The sequence below is a fragment of the Mus musculus genome, chromosome 1 (genome assembly GCF_000001635.26).
Source record: "Mus musculus strain C57BL/6J chromosome 1, GRCm38.p6 C57BL/6J".
Taxonomy (NCBI): Eukaryota; Metazoa; Chordata; class Mammalia; order Rodentia; family Muridae; genus Mus; species Mus musculus.
The window spans coordinates 6,542,798-6,562,235 of record NC_000067.6 but is presented as its reverse complement, the minus strand read 5'-3'; the positions used below and the strand labels follow the sequence as shown (position 1 = coordinate 6,562,235).

General features: G+C 37.5%; 1 protein-coding gene across 3 annotated transcripts in view; it reads right to left on the bottom strand.

Moving 5' to 3' along the window:
* St18 (suppression of tumorigenicity 18) overlaps positions 1–19,438 on the bottom strand; it is a 373,710-nt gene that overhangs the window by 298,705 nt on the left and 55,567 nt on the right. The window lies entirely within an intron of this gene.

Below are 19,438 nucleotides of genomic sequence, written 5' to 3'. Positions count from 1 at the left end.
GTGTACTCTGACCACTGAGACTCAGGAGAGATTTGGACTCCCAAGAGTGCTGACAGAGGCTAACAGAATCTGAGGAGAAACAAGCTCCACCCAGAGACAGCTATAACAGCTAAAGCCAGAGATTACCAGATGGCAAAAGGCAAACTTAAGAATCTTACTAACAGAAACCAAGACCACTCAGCATCATCAGAACCCAGCAATCCCACCACAATGAGTCATGGATACCCCAACACAAGATTCAGATTTAACATCATATTTCATGATGTTGGTAGAGGATATTAAGAAGGACATTAATAACTCACTTAAAGAAATACAAGAGAACACAGCTAAATAGGTAGAAAGCCTTAAAGTAGAAGCAAAAAAATCCCGTAAAGAATTACAGGAAAACACTGCTAAACAAGTAGAAACCCTTAAAGAAGAAACACAAAAATCCCATAAAGAATTATAGGAAAACAAAACCAAATAGGTGATGGAATTGAATAAAACCATCCAAGATCTAAAAATGGAAGTAGAAACAATAAAGAAAACCCAAAGGGAGACAACTCTGGAGATAGAAACCCTAGGAAAGAAATCAGGAACCATAGATGCAAGCATCAGCAACAGAATACAAGAGATGGAAGAGAGAATCTCAGGTACAGAACATGGACACAACAATCAAAGAAATTGCAAAATGCAAAAAGATCCTAACTCAAAAACATCCAGGAAATCCAGGACACAATGAAAAGACAAAACCTAAGGATAATAGGTATAGATGAGAATGAAAATTTTCAACTTAAAGGACCAGTACATATCTTTAACAAAATTACAGAAGAAAATTTCCCTAACCTAAAGAAAGAGATGCCCATGAACATACAAGAAGCCTACAGAACTCCAAATAGAGAGGACCAGAAAAGAAATTCCTCCCGACACATAATAATCTGAACAACAAATGTACTAAATAAAGATAGAATATTAAAAGCAGTAAGGGAAAAAGTTCAAGTAACATATAAAGGCAGGCCTATTAGAATTACACCAGATTTCTTACCAAAGAATATGAAAGCCAGAAGATACTGGACAGATGTTATACAGACCCTAAGAGAATGCAAATACCAGCCCAGGCTAATATACCAAGCTAAATTCTCAATTACCATAGATGGTGAAACCAAAGTATTCCATGACAAAACCAAATTCACACAATATCTTTCCACGAATCCAGCGCTTCAAAGGATAATAAAGGGAAAACACCAACACAAGGATAGAAATTACGCCCTAGAAAAAGCAAGAAAGTAATCATTAAACAACTAAAAGAAGAAAACTGCAAAAACGGAATCCCAACTCTAACAGGAAAAAACTAACAGGAAGCAACAATTACTTTTCCTTAATAGCTCTTAATATCAATAGACTCAATTCCCCAATAAAAAGACATAGACTAACAGACTGGCTACATAAACAGGACCCAACATTTTCCAGCATACAGGAAACCCACCTCAAGGACAAAGACTCAGAGTAAATGGCTGGAAAACAATTTTCCAAGCAAAGGGTCTGAAGAAACAAGCTGGATTAGCCATTCTAATATCAAATAAAATATACGTCCAACCCAAACTTATCAAAAAAGACAAGGAGAGGCATTGCATGCTCTTCAAAGGTAAAATCTTCCAAAATGAACTCTCAATTCTGAATATCTATGCTTCAAATGCAAGGACATCCACATTCATTAAGGGAACTATATAAAAGCTCAAACCACACATTGCACCTCACAAAATAATAGTTGGAGACTTCAACACCCCACTCTAAGCAATTGACAAATCCTGGAAACAGAAACTAAACAGAGACACAGTGTAACTAACAGAAGTTATGAAAGAAGTGAATTTAACAGATAACTACAGAACAGTTTATTCTAAAACAAAAGGATATACCTTCTTCTCAGCACCTCATAGTACCTTCTCCAAAATTGACAATATAACTGGTCACAAAACAGGCCTCAACAAATATAAAAATATTGAAATTATCCCATTCATCCTATCAGATCACCACAGAATAAGGCTGATCTTCAATAACAACATAAATAATAGAAAGCTAACATTCATGTGGAAGCTGAACAACACTCTACTCAATGATAACTTGGTCAAGGAAGAAATAAAGAGATTAAAGACTTTTTAGAGTTTAATGAAAATGAAGCCACAACATACTGAGGAAAACTCAAAGCTCTGAGTGTTGCCAAAAAGAAACTACAGAGTGCATACATTAGCAGGAGAGCACACCTTAAAGCTCTAGAACAAAGGAAGCAAATTCACCCAAGAGGAGTAGACAGCAGGAAATAATCAAACACAGGGCTGAAATCAACCAATGGAAACAAAAAGGAACTATTCAAAGAATCAACCAAACCAGGAGCTGTTTTTTAAGAAAATCAACAAGATAGATAAACTCTTAGCTAGACTCGCTAGAGAGCACAGGGACAGTATCCTAATTAACAAAATCAGAAATGAACATGGAGACATGACCACAGAACCTGAGGAAATTCAAAACATCATCAAATCTTACCCCAAAAGGCCATACACAACAAAACTGGAAAACCTGGATGAAATGGACAATTTTCTACACAGATACCAGGTACCAAAGTTAAAATCAGGATCAGATTAATGATCTAAACAGTCCCATATCCCCTACAGAAATAGAAGCAGTCATTAATAGTCTCCCAACCAAAAGAATCACAGGTCCAGAAGTGTTTAGTACAGAGTTCTGTCAGACCTTCAAAAAATACCTAATTCCAACTCTCCTCAAAATATTCCACAAAATAGAAACAGAAGGTATTCTACCCAATTTGTTCTAAGAAGCCACAATTACTATGATACCTAAACCACACAAAGACCCAACCAAGAAAGAGAACTTCAGACCAATTTCCCTAATGAATATTGATGCAAAAATACTCAAGAAAAATTCTTGCAAACCGAATCCAAGAACAAATAAAAATGATCATCCATCATGAACAAGTAGGCTTCTGTCAGAGACCATCCCGTGAGAAAGTGAGCCCTTCACAATCTCCCTAACAGGCCAAATGGCCTTGTACTAAGAGCTGGTTATCACACCCCTTCCTCCTTATTCCCTTCCTAACACCTAAGGCTGTAAAATTTGAATAACGGTCCCCGCTTTCCTATCTCTTCCTGAGTTCCCATGACATCCAAGGACATGAGCTGAGCCTGAGCCCAGCTTGACTCCCAAGGCTATTGAGGAGGATCAATGTTCCTGGAGATAAGATGCAAAGTACCTGCTGCTTGGCGCCTGACTTCGGGCCCCCATGTCAGCAGTTGTCCATTTCTTTGCTCTTTGTATAATTCTCCCTCGACCCCTCCTATATTCCCGGCGATGTATGCTTTATTTTTTTTCTTTTCCATTTTTTATTAGGTATTTAGCTCATTTACATTTCCAATGCTATACCAAAAGTCCCCCATACCCACCCACCCTCACTCCCCTACCCACCCACTCCCCCTTTTTGGCCCTGGCGTTCCCCTGTACTGAGGCATATAAAGTTTGCATGTCCAATGGGCCTCTCTTTCCAGTGATGGCCGACTAGGCCATCTTTTGATACATATGCAGCTAGAGTCAAGAGCTCCAGGGTACGGGTTAGTTCATAATGTTGTTCCACCTATAGGGTTGCAGATCCCTTTAGCTCCTTGGGTACTTTCTCTAGCTCCTCCATTGGGAGCCCTGTGATCCATCCATTAGCTGACTGTGAGCATCCACTTCTGTGTTTGCTAGGCCCCGGCATAGTCTCACAAGAGACAGCTACATCTGGGTCCTTTCGATAAAATCTTGCTAGTGTATGCAAGAGACTGCCATATCCAGGGATCCACCCCATAATCAGCATCCAAACGATGTATGCTTTAAAAAGAAGGCACCTCAGCATAATAAACGAGACCTCAATAGGTACCCTTCCTGGTCTCCTACTCTTCTTTTTCTTCCTCCCATTTCCTTTCAGGTTTGCGGTCCCCCTTGCACCCATGAATAACTGAATCCCGCTGGACAGGATAGGCTTCATCCCAGGGATGCAGGAATGGTTTAATATATGGAAATCCATCAACGTAATCTACTATATAAACAAACTCAAACACAAACACCACATGATCATTGCTTTACATGCTGAGAAAGCATTTGAAAAAAGCCAACTCCCATTCATCATAAAAGACTTGGAAAGACCAGAAATTCAAGGCCCATACTTAAACATACTAAAAGCAATCTACAGCAAACCAGTAGACAACATCAAACTAAATGGAGAGAAACTTGAAGCAATTGCACTAAAATCAGGGATTAGATTAGATAAGGCTGCTCTCTCTCTCCCTACCTATTCAATATAGTACTTGAAGCCCTAACCAGAGCAATTAGACAACAAAAGGAGGTCAAGGGGATACAAATTGGAAAGGAAGAAGTCAAAATATCACTATTTGAGATATGATAGTATACATAAGCGACCCTAAAAATTCCACCAGAGAACTCCTAAACCTGATAAACAGCTTGAGTGCAGTCGCTGGATATAAAATTAACTCAAACAAATCAATGGCCTTTCTCTACACAAAGGATAAAAAGTCTGAGAAAGAAATTAGGGAAACAACACTCTTCATAATAGTCAAAAATAATATAAAATACCTTGGGTGACTGTAACTAAGGAAGTGAAATATCTGTATGATAGTAACTTAAAGACAATGAAGAAATTGAAGAAAATCTCAGAAGATAGAAAGATCTCCCATACTCATGGATTGGCAGGGTTAATATAGGAAAAAAATGGCTGTCTAGCAAAAGATATCTACAGATTCAATGCAATCCCCATCAAAATTCCAACTCAATTCTTTACCGAGTTAAAAAGGGCAATTTGCAAATTCATCCAGAATAACAAAAAATCTAGGATAGCAAAAACTATTCTCAAAAATAAAAGAACCTCTGGTGGAATCACCATGCCTGACAGAGCAATTGTGATTAAAAAGAAGAAGAAGAAGAAGAAGAAGAAGAAGAAGAAGAAGAAGAAGAAGAAGAAGAAGAAGAAGAAGAAGAAGAAGAAAAACCTGCATGGTAATGGTATAGCAACAGACAGGTAGATCAATGGAATAGAATTGAAAACCCAGAAATAAACCCACACACCTATGGTCACTTGATCTTTGACAAAGGAGCTAAAACCATGCAGTGAAAAAAAAAGAAAAAAGAAAAGAAAAAGAAAAAGCATTTTCAACAAATGGTGCTGGCTTAACTGGTGGTTAGCATGTAGAAGAATATGAATTTTCCATTCTTATCTCCTTGTACAAAGCTCAAGACTGAGTGGATGAAGGAACTCCACATAAAACCAGAGAAACTGAAACTTAGAGAGGAGGAAGTAGGGAAGAGCCTCGAAGATATGGGCACAGGCAAAATATTCCTGAACAGAACAGGAATGGGCTAGTGCTGTAAGATCAAGAATCAACAAACGGGACCTCATAAAATTACAAAGCTTCTGTAAGGCAAAAGACACTGTCAATATGACAAAAAGGTCACCAACAGATTGGGAAAGGATTTTTACCAATCCTAAATCTGATAGGGGACTAATATCCAATATATACAAAGAGCTCAAGAAGCTGGACTACAGAAATTCAAATAACCCCATTAACAATGGGGTTCAGAGCTAAACAAAGAATTTTCAACTGAGAAATATGGAATGGCTGAGAAGCAGTTGAAAAAAATGTTCAAAATCCTTAATCATCAGGGAAATGCAAATCAAAACAACCCTGATTCCACCTCACATCAGTCAGAATGACTAAGATCCAAAATTCAGATGACAGCAGATGCTGGCAAGGATATGGAGAAGAAGGAACACTCCTCCATTGCTGATCAGATTGCAAGCTGTTACAACCACTCTGGAAATCAGTCTGGCAGTTCCTCAGAAAACTAGACATAGTACTACCGGAGGATCCCGCAATATCTCTCCTGGGCATATACTCAGAAGATGTTCCAACTGGTAATAAGATTGCATGCTGTACTATATGCATAGCAGCCTTATTTATAATAGCCAGAAGCTGGAAAGAACCCAGATGTCCCTCAACAGAGGAATGGATACAGAAAATGTGGTACATTTACACAATGGAGTACTACTCACCTATTTTAAAACAATGAATTTATGAAATTCTTGGGCAAGTGGATGTATCTGAAGGATATCATCCTGAGTGAGGTAACCCAATCACAAAAGAAGTCACTTGATATACACTCACTGGTAAGTGGATATTCACTCAGAAACTTAGAATACCCAAGATACAATTTGTAAAACACAAGAAAATCAAGAAGGAAGACCAGTATGTGGATACTTCTTTCATCCTTAGAATAGGGAACAAAATAGCCATGGAAGGCATTACAAAGACAAAGTTTGGAGCTAAGAGGAAAGGATGGACCACACAGAGACTATCCCACCCGGAGATCCATCCCATAATCAGCCACCAAATGCAGACACTATTGCACATGCCAGCAAGATTTTGCTGAAAGGACCCTCATATTGCTGTCTTGTGTGAGGCTATGCCAGTGCCTGGCAAATACAGAAGTGGATGCTCAGAGTCATCTATGGAATGGAACACAGGGCCCCTAACGGAGGAGCTAGAGGAAGTATCCAAGGAGATAAAGGGGTCTGAAACCCTATAGATGGAACAACATTATGAATTAACCAGTACCCCCAGATCTCATGTCTCTAGCTGCATATGTAGCAGAACATGGCCTAGTCAGCCATCATTGGGAGGAGAGGCCCTTGGTCTTGCAAAGATTATATGCCCCAGTATAGGGGAATACCAGGGCCAGGAAGCGGGAGTAGGTGGGTTGGGAAATAGGGCAGTAGGAGTGTATAGGGAACTTTCGGGATAGCATTTGAAATGTAAATGAAGAAAATATCTAATAAATATTGTTGTAAAAAATAATAAAAATTTGGAATAAAAAGAAGTTATGGTCCAAATGGACTTAACAAATTTTTATAGAACATATCATCCAAAAACAAAAAAATATATATACCTTCTTCTCAGCACCTCATGATACCTTCTCCAAATTTAACCATATAATCTGTCACAAAACAGGCCTCAACAGATACAAGAAGATTGAAATAATCCCATACACTGTATCAGATCACCATGGACTAAGGCTGGTTTTCAATAGCAACAACAACAACGAAACCAGAAAGCCCAATAAAGATGGAAGCTGAACAACACTCTACTCAAAAATAATTTGGACAAGGAAGAAATAAAGGAAGAAATAAAAAGGCTTTTAGAGTTTAATGAAAATGAAGGCACAAAATGCCTAAACCTATGGGACAAAATTAAAGCTGTGCTAAGAGGAAAACACACAGCTCTAAGTGCCTCCAAAAGAAACTGGAGAGAGCATACAGTATCAGCTTGACAGCATAACTCAGAGCTCTGGAACAAAGAGAAGCAAATACACCCATAGGAGTAGACAGCAAGAAATAATCAAAATCAGGTCTGAAATCATCCAAGTAGAAACAAAAAGAACTATACAAAGAATCAACAAAACCAAGAGCTGGTTCTTTGAGAAAATAATCAAGATAGATAAACCCTTAGCCAGACTAACCAGAGGGCATAGAGACAGTATCTAAATTAACAAAATCAAAATAAAAAGGAAGACATAACAATAGAAACTAAGGACAGTTTAAAAATCATCAGATCCTACTACAAAAGCCTATATTCAACAAAACTGGAAAATCTGGTTGAAATGGGTAATTTTCTAGACAGATACCAAATACAAAAGTTAAATCAGGATCAAATAAATCATATAAACTGTCTCATAACCCCTAAAGAAATAGAAGCAGTCATTAAAAGTCTCCCAACCAAAAATAAATCCCAGGACCAGATGGGTTTAGTGCAGGATTCTATCAGACCTTCAAAGAATACCTAGTACCAATACTCTTCAAACTATTCCACAAAAGAGGATCAGAAGAAACACTACCCAATTAGTTCTATGAAGCCACAGTTACACTGACACCAAAACTACAAAAAATATCTATAAAAAATTCAATAAAATTCTCACAAACCAAATCTAAGAACACATCAAAATGATCATTCAACACAGTCCAGTAGGCTTTATCTGAGGGATGCAAGGATGGTTCAATATATGGAAACCCATCAATGTAATCCACTACATAAACAAACACAGAAGAAAAAAACACATGGTCACTTCATTAGATGCAGAGCAGAATAGCATTTAACAAAATTCAACATCCCTTCATGTTAAAAATATCTTGGAAAGATTAAGAACTCAAGGCCCATTCCTAAACATAGTAAAAGCAATACACAGCAAAACAGTAGCCAATGTCAAGCTAAATGGATAGAAACTTGAAGCAAGCCCACTAAAATCAGGGAATAGACAAGGATGCCCATTCTCTCACTATCTATTCAGTATAGAACTTAAAGTTCTATCTAGAGCAATTAGACAACAAAAGGTCAAAGGGGTACAAATTGGAAAGGAAGAAGTCAAACTATCACAATTTGCAGATGATTTGATAGTATATTTAAGTGATCCCAGAAATTTCACCAAGGAACTCCTACAGCTGATAAATAACTTCACAAGTGCCTAGATATAAAATTAATTCAAACAAATCAGTGGCTTTCCTATACTCAAAGGATTAATGGGCTGAGAAAAAAATTAAGGAAATGATACCCTTCATAATAGTCTCAAGCAATACAAAATATCTTGTTATGACTTCAACCTAACAATGCTCAGTAGGACAAGAATTTCAAGTCTCTGAAGAAAGAAATTGAAGAAGATCTCAGAATATAGAAAGATCTCCCGTGCTCATGGATTCTCAGGATTAATAGAGCAAAAATGGCCATCTTGCCAGAAGTAATATACACATTCAATGTATACCCTTCAAAATTCCAACTCAATTCTTCATAGAGTTAGAATGAGAAATTCTCAAATTCATTTGGAATAACAACAAACCCAGGATACTGAAAACTATTCTTAACAATAAAATAAAATCTGGGGAAAGCACCATCCCTTACCTCAAGCTGTACTACAGAGCAATAGTGAAAAAAAAACTTCATGTTATTAGTAGAGTGACAGGCAGGTAGATCAATGTAATAGAATTGAAGACCCAAACTAAAGAAAACAAATTCACCCAAGAGGAGTAGACTGCAGGAAATAATCAAACTCAGGGCTGAAATCAACCAAGTGGAAACAAAAAGAACTATTCAAAGAATCAACCAAAGCATTAGCTGGTGGTTTGAGAAAATCAACAAGAGAGATAAACCCTTAGCCAGACTCAGTAGAGGGCATGGGGACAGTATCCTAATTAACAAAATGAAAAATGAAAAAGGAGACATAACAACAGAACCTGAGGAAATCCAAAACATCCTCAGATCCTACTACAAAAGGCTATACTCAACAAAACTGGAAAACCTGGATAAAATGGACAACTTCCTAGACAGATACCAGATACCAAAGTTGAATCAGGATCAGATTAATGATCTAAACAGTCCCATTTCACCTAAAGAAATAGAAGCACTAATCAATAGTCTCCCAACCAAAAAAAAAAAAAAAAAAGGCCAGGACCTGATGGGTTTAGTGCAGAGTTCTATTAGAACTTCAAAAAAGACCTAATTCCAACTCTTCTCAAACTATTCCACAAAATAGAAACAGAAAGTACTCTACCCAATTCATTCTATGAAGCCACAATTACTCTGATAACTAATCCACACAAAGATCCAACAAAGAAAGAGAACTTCAGACCAATTTCCCTTATGAATATCGATGCAAAAATACTCAATAAAATCCTCACAAACCGAATAGAAGAACACATCAAAATGATCATCCATCATGACCAGGTAGGCTTCATCCCAGGGATGCAGGGATGGTTTAATACATGGAAATCCATCATCGAAATCCACTATATAAACAAACTCAAGGACAAAAACCACATGATCATCTTGTTAGATGCTGAGAAAGCATTTGACAAAATCTAATACCCCTTCATGATAAAAGTCTTGGAAATATCAGTAATTCAAGGCACATACCTAAACATAATAAAAGCAATATACAGCAAACCAGTAGCCAACACCAAACTAAATGGAGAGAAACTTGAAGCAATCCCAAGAAAATCAGGGACTAGACAAGGATGCCCAGTTTCTCCCTACCAATTCAACATAGTACTTGAAGTTCTAGCCAGAGCAATTCGACAACAAAAGGAGATCAAGGGGATACAAATTGGAAAGGAAGAAGTCAAATTATCACTATTTACAGATGATATAATAGTATATATAAGCAACCCCAAAAATTCCACCAGAGAACTCCTAAATCTGATAACCAGCTTCAGTGCACTAGCTGGATATAAAATCAACTCAAACAAACCAATGGCCTTTCTCTACACAAAGGCTAAACGAACTGAGAAAGAAATTAGGGAAACAACACCCTTCACAATAGTCACAAATAATATAAAATACCTTGGTGTGACTCTAACTAAGGAAGTAAAAGATCTGTATGATAAGAACATCAAGTCTATGAAGACAGAAATTGAAGAAGATCATAGAAGATGGAAAGATCTCCCATGTTCATGGGTTGGCAGGATTAATATAGTAAAAATGGCTATCCTGTCAAAAGCAATCTACAGATTCAATGCAATCCCCATCAAAATTCCAACTCAATTCTTCACTGAGATAGAAAGGGCAATTTGAAAATTCATCTGGAAAAATAAAAATCCTAGGATAGCAAAAACCATTCTCAACAACAAAAGAACCTCTGGTGGAATCACCATGCCTGACATTAAGCTGTACTACAGAGCAATTGTGATAAAAACTGCATGGTACTGGTACAGTGACAGACAGGTAGATCAATGGAATAGAATTGAAGACCCAGAAATGAATCCACACACCTATGGTCACTTGATCTTTGACAAGGGAGCTAAAACCATCCAGTTGAAAACAGACAGCATGTTCAACAAATGGTGCTGGCAAAACTACATGGCAGTTACCATGTAGAAGAATGCCAATTGATCCATTCCTATCTCCTTGTACAAAGCTCAAGTCTAAGTGGATCAAAGACCTCCACATAAGACCAGAGACACTGAAATTAATAGAGGAGAAAGTAGGGAAAAGCCTCAAAGAAATGGGCACAGGGGAAAAATTACTGAATAGAACAGCAATGGCTTGTGCTATAAGATCAAGAATTGACAAAAGGGACCTCATAAAATTGCAAAGCTTCTGTAAGACAAGACACTGTCAATATGACAAAAAGTTCACCAACAGATCGGGAAAGGATCTTTACCTATCCTAAATGAGATAGGAGACTAATATCCAATATATACAAAGAGCTCAAGAAGCTGGACTCCAGAAATTCAAATAACCCCATTAAAAATGGGGTTCAGAGTTAAACAAAGAATTCTCACCTGAGGAATACAGAGTGGCTGAGAAGCACCTGAAGAATGTTCAACATTTTTAATCATCAGGGAAATACAAATCAAAACAACTTTGAGATTCCACCTCACACCAGTCAGAATGGCTAAGATCAAAAATTCAGGTGACAGCAGATGCTGTCGAGGATGTGGAGAAAGAGGGACACTCCTCTCCTACTGGTGGGATTGCAAGCTTGTACAACCACTCTAGAAGTCAGTCTGGAGGTTCCTCAGAAAATTGCACATAATACTACCGGAAGATCCAGCAATACCCAGAAGAAGTTCCAACTGGTAATAAGAACACATGCTCCACTATATTCATAGCAGCCTTATTTATAATAGCCACAATTTGGAAAGAACCCAGATGACCCTCAACAGAAGAATGGATACAAAAAATGTGGTACATTTACACAATGGAGTACTACTCAGCTATTAAAAACAATGGATTTATGAAATTCTTGGACAAATGGATGTATCTGGAGGATATTATCCTTAGTGAGGTAACCAAATCACAAAAGAAGTCATTAGATATGCACTCACGAATAAGTGGATATTAGCCCAGAAACAGATAACACCCAAGATACAATTTGCAAAACACAAGAAAATCAAGAAGAGGGAAGACCAATTGGGTAGATACTTCATTCCTCCTTAGAAGAGGGAACAAAATACCCATGAAAGGACTTACAGAGACAAAGTTTGGAGCTAAGACAAAACGATGGACTAACCAGAGACTACCCCACTCGGGGATCCATCCCATAATCAGCCACCAAACCCAGAAACTTTTGCATATGCCAGAAAGATTTTGCTGAAGGGACCCTGTTATAGCTGTCTAGTATGAGGCTATGCCAGTGCCTGGCAAATATAGAAGTGGATGCTCACAGTCATCTATAAGATGGAACACAGGGCCCCCAATGGAGAAGCTAGAGAAAGCATCCAAGGAGCTAAAGGGGTCTGCAACCCTATAGGTGGAACAACAATATGAACTAACCAGTACCCCCAGAGCTCGTATCTCTGGCTACATATTTAGCAGAAGATGGCCTAGTCAGCCATCACTGGGAAGAGGAGGCCCCATGGTATTGCAAACTTGATATGCCCCAGTACAGGAGAATTCCAGTTCCAAGAAGTGGGAGTGGGTGGGTAGGGGAGCAGGGCTGGGGGAGGGTATAGGGAACTTTTGGGATAGCATTTAAAATCTATATAAAGAAAATATCTAATAAAAAATGAATAAATAATAATAAAAAAAAAGAATTGAAGACCCAGAAATGAACCCACTCACCTATGATCATTCCATCTTTGACAAAGGAGCTAAAACCATCCAGTAGAAAAAAAGACAGCATTTTCAACAAATTATGCTGGTTCATCTGGTGGTCAATATGTAGAATAATTTAAATCGATCCATTCTTATCTCCCTGTACAAAGCTCAACTTCAAGTGGATCAAGAACCTCCACATAAAATTAGATTCACTGAATCTAATAGAAGAGAAAGTGGAGAAAAGCCTCAAACCTATGGGCACAGAGGGAAAGTTCCTGACTAGAACACTAATGGATTATGCTCTAAGAGCAAGTATCAACCAATCAGACCTCATAAAATTGCAAAATTTTTGTAAGGCGATGGTCACTGTCAAGAGGACAAATGGCAACCAACAGATTTGGAAAAGATCTTTACCAATCTTATATCTGATAGTGGGCTAATATCCGGTATATATATATATATATATATATATATATATATATATATATATAACTCAAGAAGATAGACTCTAGAGAACCCAATAACCCTATTTAAAAAAAAAAAAGGAACAGAGATAAACAGAGAATTTTCAACTGCGGAAACTCAAATGGCTGAGAAGCACCTAAACAAATATTCAACATCCTTAGTCATCACAGAAATCAAAATCAAAACAACCTTGAGATTCCATCTCACATCAGTCAAAATTGTTAAGATCAAAAACTCAGGTGGCAGCAGATGCTGATGTGGAGAAACAGGAACACTCACTCCTGCTGGTGGGATTGCAAGCCACTACACCCACTCTGTAAATCAGTCTGGTGGTTCCTCAGAAAACTGGACATAGTAGTACCTGAGCATTCAGCTATACCACTCCTGGGCACATACCCAAAAAATGCTCCAACATATAACAAAGACACATGCTCTACTATGTTTATAGCAGCCTTATTTATAATAACCAGAAGCTGGAAAGAACCCAGATGTTCCTCAACAGAGGAATGGATACAGAAAATATGGTACATTTACACAATGGAGTACTACTCAGCAATTAAAAACAATGATTTCATGAAATTCATAGAAAAATGGATGGAACTTGCAAATATCATCCTGAGTGAGGTAACTCAGTCACCAAAGAACACACATGGTATGCACTCACTAATAAATGGATATTAGGCAAAGAGTGTAGAATACCCAAGATACAATTCACAGACCATATGAAGGCCAAGAAGAAGGAAGACTAAAGTGTGGATGCTTCAGTTCTTCTTAGAAGGGGAAAGAAAGTACTCACAGGAGGAAATATGGAGACAAAGTGTGGAGCAGAGACTAAAGGAAAGTCCATCCAGAGAATACCACACCTGGGAATCCATCCCATATACAGTCACCAAATCAGGATGATATTGTGGATGCTGGGAAGTGCTTGCTGATGGGAGCCTGATATGGTTGTTTTCTGAGAAGCTCTGCCAGAGCCTGACCATTACAGAGGCAGATCCTTGCAGCCAATCATTAGACTGAGCATAGGATCCCTGATGGAGGGACTGAAGGAGCTAAAGGGATTTGCAGCCCCATGGAGGGAGCAACAGTGTCAACCTCCCTCCTGGCCCCTGCTCCCTGGAGCTCCCTGGGACTAGACTACCAACCAAAGAGTACACATGGAAGAAACCATGGCTCCAGCTGCATATGTGGCAGAGGATGGCCTTGTTGGAATTCAGTGGTAGGAGAGGCCCTTGGACCTGAGAGTGTTGAATAATCAATGTAGGAGAATGCCAGCGTGGGAAGATGGGAGTGGGTTTGGGGAGGTATCACCATCATAGACGCAATGGGAGGGTGGATGGTATAGGGGGAAAACATGGAAAGGGGAAAATATTTGAAATGTAAATAAAGAAAATATACAATAAAAAATTATACCTCAACAAACATTTTCTCAAAATGTAAAATGGCAGCAATATGAAGGAAAATTTAAGACTAAGAAATAGGAAATCCTAGAGCCTTGGGGGGGGGGGGACCATGTGAACCATGGCAATTGTAAAGGCTTATTGGTTTTTTCTAAGCCCCACACAAGTGTGGGTGAGTACTACTATTTATCATATTCCACTTGTGAAAAGAAGAATGCTGCCCAAGTGTGTTTAGCTCAGTTTTACATCAGCTGAAGGGGGAAAAAAAGCAATTGTTAAGCTGTTGTTTATGTCCAGTAAGTTTCTGTGTGAGGAACCTCTTTCCCTTCGTTCCCTTGACACACAAGTGGGATTTTGCCAGCACCAAACAGAACTTGAACAGGGGCAGATTGAGTTTGGTTCTAAACTTAGAGCACACAAATCTGAGCAACTGCCAAGCATACTGAAATGTGTTTTCTCCAATCTTCTCAAACACATAAGGATTTCAAAAGAAAGAAATGAAGTTTTTCATTGTAGTTTTCTCTCCACCATTACATAATTACATACCACACACTATATATAAGATATACAACAGGAAAAATGATACTGGGTACCATTTTCAAGCCCATACAATTTATTTTATGTACCTATAGAATCTATTATCCTTGGCCATAGATTTTTTTAATTCATCTACCTTCAATCACCAAAGCAGCAGCAAGAAGTAAATCAACACCCAAGATACAATTTGCAAAATACAAGAAAAGCAAGAAGAGGGAAGACCAATGGGTGGATACTTCATTCCTCCTTAGAAGAGGGAACAAAATACCCATGAAAGGAGTTACAGAGCAAAGTTTGGAGCTAAGACAAAAGGATGGACTATCCAGAGACTACCCTACCCGGGGATCTATCCCATAATCAGCCACAAAACCCAGACACTATTGGACAATGCCAGTAAGATTTTGCTGAAGGGACTCTGTTATAGCTGTCTCGTATGAGGCTATGCCAGTGCCTGGCAAATACAGAAGTGCATGCTCACAGTCAGCTATAAGATGGAAAAGAGGGTCCCCAATGGAGAAGCTAGAGAAAGCACCCAAGGAGCTGAAGGAGTCTGCAATCCTATAGGTGGAACAACAATATGAACTAACCAGTAACCCCAGAGCTCGTGCCTCTAGCTGCATATGTAGCAGAAGATGGCCTAGTCGGCCATCACTGGGAAGAGAGGCCCCTTGGTATTGCAAACTTTATATGCCCCAATACAGGAGAATGCCAGGGCCAAGAAGTGGGAGTGGGTGGGTAGGGAAGCAGGGCTGGGGGTGGGTATAGGGAACTTTTGGGATAGCATTTGAAATGTATATAAACAAAATATCTAATAAAAAATTTAAAGTCAAAAAAAGAAAGAAAATGGTTTAAAGTGGAGACATTATAATTTTAAACATAGTGAACCACTTTTAGAATCTAACAAAAATCACTCAGCTTAAGAAAGTGTTGTCTATCAAGTTATACAAGGAGAGATTTTAATTGTATTAATATCTTTGCTTCAATAGCTGTCATACAACCTGAAAATTCATGGACTATGTCTCTCAAAACCAATTCAAGAAATTTCAAACTTAAATATTTTCTGTTTTCACAAGAAATGTACTATTATAATTTATATTTATGTTCCCTACCCTGTTCTAACCACCAAGTTACAATTCATTTTGACAACCATAACTTTTTCATTTTAGACCATTATTTTAAATTTGGTTTTAAACATTAACAGAAGGAAAAAGTGTTGTCTCTATTTGAAATGTTCTCTCACTTAATTAGTGATGGATGTTATAAATTGTCTTCCAATGAGATAAATTTCTGTAAAAAGGTACTTGTTCATTGTAAAAGAGTTTACAATTGAAAAAGGGTATGATTTTCAATAAAATAAAGAATCATAAAATAATTAAATAAAAAAGAAAATGGTTCAAAAAACTGTATAAAAATATTCATTCAATAAGTTTCTTAATTTCTGAGCATATCAAACAGTCTCCAGTGACTCACTGGAGTCTTGAGGGGGATGGGAAACTATGAGGGAAATCAGCAGATTGATCTGGACATATGGAAGACATGAAGATGCCTGAGAGTGGGAGAAGGAGAGAAAGGACATTCAAAACAAGAGGCCATGTCAACAGGTTCACTCATTGCCAATAAGCTGAAAAATATGTCATGGGCATTTACCATTTAAATGTGGTGACATTTAAATAATTCTTCTTGTCCTTGTTTTTAAGACTTCTCTATAATTCATAAGACAGTGTGAATAATCTGTGTATTTTACCAAATTTCATATTTTAGCTAAGCTTAGGCAAGAACGTTAAGGAGGCTTAGAAGTAGGAAAGGGTTAACATTATTTTGAAAAAGATTCTTATTTATGAAAAAAGCTGATATTTGAAATCATGCTGAGAAGTGGGATTTTTATTTCTAGATATTGTTTATTAGCAATCATTCTGACTAATTAAAGATCAGCTCTTTATTATCATCTCTACAATCCCAAGCATTTGTTGTTTTCACACTACATTTTTTTTTAATCTTACAAGATGAAACCTCAGTATGCCTGAAAATATCTTTCTACAGGTTTGGCTTCTATCTTAGGTTAATTATTGATAATTTTAAGGTTTTATTACACATTAAACCAATAACCTAGCTTTTACTTTATGAAGAGGGGACAGTCATAAAGCAAGCCCCCCTTGCATGCTGCTACTACATATTGACTGGGAAGGATGAGCTGATGCTGAGGCCTAAAAGATGTGGTCCTTGGAAACTAAATTACTTGGTATACAGTCAATTGGAAAAGGATATGTGTGCTGATGACTCAAAGAACTTGAAGTACTTTGACTGGGAATATTTTCAATTCAGTCAATTCAGGTTACCCAACAGTTGTACTAATGCTACTCTTCCTAATACGATGCAATTTCTTAGACATTTAAAAGTATATTCTCACATTAGTATATAAGGCATATTATATAAAAAATAAATAATGCAATGTATCATAGTTTCAAATGTAGATAAAATTAGACTCACTGAACAATTTTGCCAGAAATCAAATTTCTAGTCATCACTCTGCAGTCTTAGACAACATAGGAGCCACAGTTGTCAGGTGGCTTCAGTTTAAATGCTGTTTTCAACAATTTATGAATTCTCTAAGTTTATATTCTTGCCTAGATTTCATAGTCTACTAATTTACACAGTCTACTTAGAGGTAGAATTCAATGGTAATATATGTGCTAGCATGTTTCAGAACCCTCAGTATACACACCCACACATACCACACATACACACATACACACACACACACATGCACATGCACACACACATGGAGGGAGAAAAAGAAAATAAAGGCATAAAGAAGAAAATAATAATACAGTGTCAAATAATGAACATAGGTTTGCAATGAGAAATAAATCAATACTGAGAACAAGAAATGCCTGTTATCCACAACTAAAGTCTAATCTGTCTTAGATATTCATATGAAACAAATTTACTCCACAGAAGTCAAGAACTTGACATCACCCTTCCTGACACACCAATGTAACATGAATAATCTTTGACATGTGGCTACATAGGTTTTAATTAGTCAAGTTTAAGTATTTAGTAGATTTCTCTTGACTTCAAGTTCTTTGAGTCATCAGCACACAGATCCTTCTCCAACTGACTGTATACAAATAATTTAGTTTCCAAGGACCACATCTTTTAGACCTCAGCATCAACTCACCCTCCTTCCAGAGTACCTTCCCTGAAACAAAAAACCCTAACAGTTATCAGAGGATTATATTAGGATTTTACCATAATTGTCCGCTTTACCTTATATTATACCATTTTTCTTCATATATTTAAGGGTAGGTTATTAAGATAGTAGACACTCAGAAATTTTGCTAATTGCCAGTGAATGTTGGGTTATGGCAAGGTAACTTCCTAAGTGCTTCCTCTTGGCTTCTGCCTATCTGTCTCAACCTCAGCCTGGTAATTAATAAAGTGATTACAGTAGGAACAATAACAGACTCTGAGAGCCATACGCATGTGTTCATAAGCTATAAATGCCCTCAATGGTTTATTTAACAAAGCTTTGTGTTTCTATTGTAATATCTGAATTGTCTTGTAGTATTTCAAGTGTGCTAGCTGTTAATCTGTATCTTTACTGTTTATTAAGCATGTTCTGTATGTTAAGTCTCAGCATGATAAGAAACAAAAGGAAAAGTCCTGGCCTTTATTTTAGTTACAACCAGTAATGCGAGAGAATGCAAGCGGCTTCCTTCTTTTCATCATTACTTACACTGACCCACCTTTTGGAGGTTGAAGCATTATATGCATTCAACTACATTTTACTCCCATATGAAGTTTCTTTGACATTTTTGCAATGTATATTCAAAATATGTTTTTGAAAAGGCAAATAGAAACTAAGAAAATCCAGTATTTACAAAATGCTTGAAATATGTCCATGTCTCATGACATCTTTTTTACCAAGCTTTCTCCTACTACTTTACAGATAAAAGTAATAAGCTTCAACAAAGCTGAGCGGCTTACCCTATAGAAGGAACCAGCATTTAGCAAATAAATCTTCCCATCCAGTCACTGGAAACTAGACTGTAAATGTTTTATGTATCTTTACAATAAGAACCAGGAACTAAGCTATGAGATATGAAGCTAAAGAAAAGTAAAGGTTGATGTAGAAGCTAATAACTGTTAGCAGTTATTAGCTCTTGCTGCTTTTGCAGAGGGCCTCTGGTTAGTTCCCAGCATCCACATGATAGATGATAACCATATGTAACTCCAATTCTAGGATCTATGATTCCCAGTTTGCACATGAGTAAATGAGGCCAAAGGCAGACTTATAACTATCCATAATCATTCTGTCACTGTGTAGTCAAAAGGTATGAGAACTTAGGGATTATGGCCCCTTCTAGACTTTAATCATAATTGACTATACTCAACTGATTAGGTTACAATTTA